This window comes from Capsicum annuum, chromosome 7 (assembly GCF_002878395.1).
Source record: "Capsicum annuum cultivar UCD-10X-F1 chromosome 7, UCD10Xv1.1, whole genome shotgun sequence".
NCBI classification, from domain to species: domain Eukaryota; kingdom Viridiplantae; phylum Streptophyta; class Magnoliopsida; order Solanales; family Solanaceae; genus Capsicum; species Capsicum annuum.
Genome location: NC_061117.1, coordinates 215257881 through 215264555, shown reverse-complemented (window position 1 = coordinate 215264555; position 6675 = coordinate 215257881). Strand labels below are relative to the sequence as shown.

Here is a 6675-nt window from a genome sequence, read left to right as displayed (position 1 = left end):
GTTAACTCTATTAATTATATAATAATTTTAAGAATGAGGAAGAGTAGAGGAGTTAGTAATGTGGAAGGTCTCTTATAGTGAATATATAATACTCCATTGAAATGGGATAGTGCATAATCTGAAAATTCTTCAATATTGCTACAATGTTCATTTCCACCTTCCTTTGCATATATAAAAGATAGAGTTGTACAAAGCAAGTTTAAGCAACAATATCGCCTTTTAGATTAATAGTTGCTTATGTTTTGTATTTCTGTTTACTATTTTTTGTTTGGATTTTCTCACTAAACCAATTGTGAAACAGGTAATTTAAAGGTCACATGTTTTATTTTTGTTCTTTTTTGTTTGTCCCTTTTGAATATTATATTTTTCTGCAAGTTCTTTCTACCTATGCAACACATGTTTTTTTAATTCTTTCTTGATTTACAAATTGTAGTAGAAACGATTGACTTGTGAGGGAGTTTTTAGAATGTGAGAATCCGTTATTATAGAGAAAAATAGTGAGTTGAGTTTATTACTTTGGATATGATTTTTATACTAGAAGGTATTTTAATCTCATTTTAATTAATTGTAAATTTTTTATTATGTCTTTGGATAGTCACTAAGGTTTCAATTTGGCTAGATGAATTTAATGCATGTTGAAATAAGGAAAAACCCGGTGTACATATTGAAGAAAATCTTGAATAAAGGTTTATTATTTGACATAAAAAAAACTTTAAGGTTATTATTGAAAGCAATGGAGCATATAAACCACTTAGAATTAATAGATCATTTTTCTTCTTTTTATTCAATTCTCTCTAATTTAAATTATGTGGTATATTACTAAAGCTCACATTTATTTAATTTTAATCCTCATGATTTTTCATTTTATTTTCTTATTTAAAACTCAAGTTTCTTAATTAAACGCCTCAATTGAGTATGTTTTCTTAAAATATCAAAAAAAAAATTAAAAAATTACATCTCATAACCTAATATTAAACTATGTCAGTCAATTAAAAAGGTTGTGGCAAAAGATTGAACCCATTCAAAAAGTAGAAGTTTGAATGATTAAGAAATATATATGAATAAATATAATTATTGTTGTTTATTTTAGAATTTTTAATTGATTATTTCTCCAAAAATAAGATATGTATTCTCCAAAAACAAGACTTTATAACATAATTTTACACTCTGTATCAAAGGAAAACATGAAATACTCTTCAATTGATTCTTTTATTGCTAAAATAAAAATTTATTGATATTTTGTTATATAAATTTTTTATTTTTTAAAATATACAATCTACTACTAGTAATGAAGGTAGGAATAAAAGAATAGGTATGACATTTTTCTTTGATCAAGAAGTAAGTTTATCTTTATTCTCTTTTTGGGATTTTCTTGATTTTTTCTCATTTATGTTCTAGATTAAAATAAATTAAAAATCACTTATTTATTTCTCTTAATTATATTAAATATTCAATGTTAAGAAACTAAAAAGTCATCAAAATTTTTTATTATCATAACCCCTAAAATAAGTAATAACCATATTCATGACATTATTTATTATTTCAAATTATAGTTTACAAATAGAAATATTGTAAGACATTGTAAACATTAATTGCATTACCTTTTGGCGTTATACTTATTAAATCCATGTTAAAATTTGACTTGAGGTATAAGATGAAGGCTATTTAGTAGTGATCGACTTGTGATAATGAATATCGACAAGAGTTATGAAGATTGAACATAGATTCATATATTTTTTTTATTTTAATTTTTAATGATTAAGGTCATAAGAGTGATGTTGCATTATTTATTTTTTATATTCAAAATGTACTTGGTAAACCTAAAAACATGTATACTTTTATTTTTGGAAATTAATAAAATATTCAAATTTGAAAAATCAAGCATTACAAACTAATACTAAAATTCAGAATTCAACTTTAACATATAAAAAATAAATAGACAAACTAAGAAATTTGAATACACTCAAACACAAACACGGAATATCCATTATATAGATGTAGTCATGCGGTTGAGTATTATTCTTCAAATCTCTTTTGTTATAAATTGTTAATTGTTAGCCCTTAAATAGAGGTATTGTAAGACTTTTTAGAAATGGTCGCATTATTTTTTAAGTTGTTATGTTTTTTATATTTATTATATTCATTCTCAGTCAAAAAATTAGATGAAGACTATTAAGTGGTGTTCGGTATTATGGGAGTGGATATCGACAAAAACTCGAAAGATTGTCCATTAATTTCACATATTTTTTCTTCTATTTTTTTATGATGGTTGAGGTTGTAAAAATGAGTCACATTATTTATTTTTTCATATGTTCTCCCTATGATTTCTCTTTATTTTGTTTTTATATAAGTTTTTGATTGTCATAAGTTTTTAGCTTCTTTTCGTTTAGAATTGAAACTTTTTAACTTTATTAAAAGTTTGGTAATTACTTGCCAAACATTTACCTCTACAAAATAAATTATACATATGCTAAAAGTCTACTAAACATTTCATCAAATTAAATTATATAAATTGTATTTAATAATATTATTGATATTTTACCTTTTTTCGTAATCGCGCGAAACGTGAATCAGTTTACTAGTGTCTAACTAAAAATTGTTCAAATAGATAATTTTCATCTACCACCATTTACACAAAAATTATATTAATAAAATTTAAAATTAACATAATAAAAATATTATATTAAAAATAATTATGAATACTAGAGACTTAATAAATTATCGAGTTTAATTTATAATATGTTAAATTACAAATGTTATACAGTTTAAATATTAAAACTATAATCAAAAATAAAATAGAGAAAAATGAATAGGGGATTTTGAAGGGTGATTGAAGTTGCACCCTCTATTCCCCCTCCCCCTAACCCAACCCCAATATAGAGTATAGAGGATAAAATAGAGGTGGATTGGAAATGCCCTTACCAAAAGGGTAAGATTGACATTAATATATTCTACCTATCGCGTTAATTGTTTCAGGCTTTTTGTTTTTTGTATGATCGTGTTGTTCAAAGGGTGGATCCATCATTGCAATACGGGTTCATTTGAACCATGCGGTAAAAATTTACAAGTAAACATTCAAGGCAAAATAACTTGGAGCTCCTTGTACTTATTTTGATTTGTCAATTCAATCCTATATTCTACAGGAGTTTTATCTAGACTTTTGAGCTTGTTCAAAGTAAAAATTTAGAACACTATTGATGTTAAATGTTGCACACTTGCCTTGACGTGAAGGACGCAATAGGTCCAGCTAATTAATTTAATGTCATATCGTTCGAGGGGCAGGGGAGGGTGAAGAAGATGACATTGGGGTTGAGAATTGTGAATTATTTTGTGTTGTCTTCTTCTTTTTTCCTTTTTAAAATGTTTGATGTCACATATAATTTAGTCAATGGTTGGAGGTGTTTAAAATGCTTGTTTTGAATAGGTTCAGGGGTCTAGATGAAATAAAACCCCGTGAAGTAAAGGGTCAAGAATGACAAACCAGAATAAGTATAAGAGTCTCTGAAGCTATTCCACCAAATCTAATAAAACGTAACAAACAATAGATAAGAATTCATGACAAATTATAACAGAGAAAATACTAAAAAACCTTAAAGGTAAACACAGTAAAAATTAAATTCTAGATCAATCTCTGAATGATTGCGTTCTATTTTCAGGTGCCTGAGCTGTATAATCTAGACCATTCAAACCTACAAAGGAATTAAGGATCAAGAAGTTTGTCCCTATGAAAACTCATTTTTATCGTTTTCAAAAAAGGAAAAACTACATGAAGTAGCATACTTAAGACTTAAATTGTTAAAAATAGTGACACTTTAATGAAAGTACATTGTGTAACAAAAATAACATTATTTTAAAAGTGGTCCTCTTTAAAAAGTTACCATGTAAATGGTTCTTTTTTACACGCCAATTATATTTTTCTTTTCTTTAATTGTTTTTTACTTTACCTTTTTCATGCTTTTTCTCAGTTTTCTCTTTCAAATTTTTTTCCTTTAACTATTTTTTTACGCTTCAATTATTCATCCACTTAAAAAAAAAAAAAACTCTAAAAAGCCTAGGAATTCCATTAAAATCAAATTTAAATCCTATGTTTTCTTTTCTTCTTCAAATTCTTCTACTATTAATTTAGCCCCTTTTTTTTTGAAATTTCACTACGAATTCGCTGTATTTTTTGGGTTTATTTTTCTTGAAATTCATCATTTTCTCCAGGTATGAATTCTTTTTTGGTCTTTTTGTTTTTACTTTTAATTTATATTTTTGAATTTTGATTTGCATTTTGTGTGTATTTGGGTTGATGGGCCAGTTTTGGTTCTTGAAATTGGTTTTAATTTTTCAACATTGAGAAGCAATAGTAGTTATTGTTGTTGAAGAAGGATCTTAACTGTTTTTGTTGAATTGAATTTGGTCATTTTTAGGTTATTGAAATTATTTTTAATTTTTCAATAATGAGAAGTAATAGTTGTTGTTGAAAAAAATTCCTTCTCCAAAAGCCACAAAATTGCAAAAATATGAGAAGAAAAGGATAGCTAAAGAAATTGAAGATTCAAGCAATGTTGTACATGATGATATTGAAAATTCTTATGATAATGAATCGGAATAAGATAAGGAGGAAGAGGTATTTTTCAGTGTATATGTATTTTTATGTACTGCAATGTATTAGGGATTTCAGTAAAGCTGATATCATTTTGGGGTAATATGTATTTTGGTGAAGCTGATATGTATTTACTAATATATATTTTGGTGAAGCTGATATGTATTTTGGTGAAGTTGATAGCTTACATATACATTTTAGGGTAATATATATTTATTTGTATTTATATATTAAATACATATGCTAATTTGTAAATATGAAAAATACATTTATATATGAACTATTTATGAAGAGGTATTTGCCTATATGTATTTTTTTATAATAGTTATGTATTTTTAGTATATCGCAATGTTGAAATATACATTTGGGTATTCTTTTTGTTTAACTATGCAGTTGGGGTCATGGACTGTATATAACCACATATGCAAAGTGTCTTTCTTATGGTCAACGCATTCCTTCGATTGAGTTCAATCCTAACGTACTTCGTATAAGATATGCTTCACTATTGTGGGATTACGGCATGAGAAAACAAGAAGCAAAAGCTCAAAGTGACGATGAAGCACCATTGGGGCATGTTAGGGAAAGCAACATAACAAGTGTCATAGAAGTATTTGAAGTATGATTGTTGATGATTTTATTCCATTTTGTATTTGACAAGATTTAACTGGATGTTGATAGTAATTTAGTGCAATAGTTTTTTGAACTTATTTTCCGTTTGATGTTAATGAAAGTTATTCATTTTGAAGTGAACGAAAGTTATTTATTTTAGTCTATTGTGTTGAATATATTTTCGATAATTATATAGTATGTGTTTTATTCAAGTTTACAGTTATATACACATATATGGATGCAGTTTACATTTAAATATATACATATCCAGTATTCAGATTTATCTTCAAAATACATATGCAGTTTACATTACATACACATGTTTAATACATATAAGGTTTCGCATATTCTTATGCACTGTATATATGTATATATATTAAGTTAATTTATATATGTATTTTACTTGTGTTCGTATAATTCAAAATACATATGTTGCTTTATATATGTAGTTTTCTCTGTTTTCATATAATATTAAACACATAAGTTGTTGCATGTATGTATTTTACTATGTATTCATATACTATATAGTTTTCTCTGTGTTGTTATAATATATATTTTAGCAAATACATTTAGACAAATTCATAAAAAACTATGTTGTTAACTATGACGCCTAATACAAATATACAACTATACAAGTAATCATTATGTATTTCTATTTGTCCTACATTTTTAGTGATTTGATATTCAATTTGAATACGTTTGGTGCTCAAATCCACATTAATGTGAGATGCCAAAAGATTTTATAGTTGATTGTATAACACTGTCATGCTCAACAATATTGCATCAGTAATGTACTCTTCATAGTTTTTTCATATATCCACCTTCCAGAATGCTTCACAGGAATTGGGACGCTTTCCATTGCTACTATTTTTCATCTAACTAGTGTTAACAAAAAAATACATTTCAGTAGGCTGCGAATAGTTATAATAGACATATACAATTACTTATAAATGCAAAACCATAAAAAACAGCAATCGAACACAACCAAATATTCATAATAAAACTTTACAAAAATACAAATATACCCTTAAATTTCGAGAATCAGAACCCATAAAAAATTGAGTTTGAGTAATTTAATCAATTTTGATCACTACATTGTTCTGTAACACCCCGCATTTCAGGCTAGAACGAAAATCTTCATTTCTACGCGTAGATGTTCCAAAAGCTATACATCCAATCCAAATATAGTGTGTTAATCATTTATTTAGTGTGTGAATCTAGTTGGTCATGAGTCGAGATCATAGAGGTCCCTTACCTCAAGGACTAGTTGAAAGCTTTCCTATCGTTCAAGTTTTAGTGAGAGTCAAAACTTAGATCAACTTCAATCGATCATAACTCCTTGTATATGAAGAACTGGGGGGCTACTATATATAAAATTAAAGGTATTTGAGTCCTTTTTGCAACGCCACCAATTTTGCCAAAATCCAATATCAGAGAAAAAAAGTTATGCCAATTTTACTCCAGCATATCAGTCTGGC

General features: G+C 26.7%; 1 long non-coding RNA gene across 1 annotated transcript in view; it reads left to right on the top strand.

Annotated features, from left to right (window-relative positions):
• Positions 1-5335, top strand: part of LOC107878488 — a 16681-nt gene extending 11346 nt beyond the window's left edge. Inside the window, exon 4 of the long non-coding RNA XR_007057855.1 lies at positions 4982-5335. This is a non-coding gene — a long non-coding RNA (uncharacterized LOC107878488). The remainder of the gene's footprint in view (positions 1-4981) is intronic.
• Positions 5336-6675: the final 1340 nt, after the last annotated feature.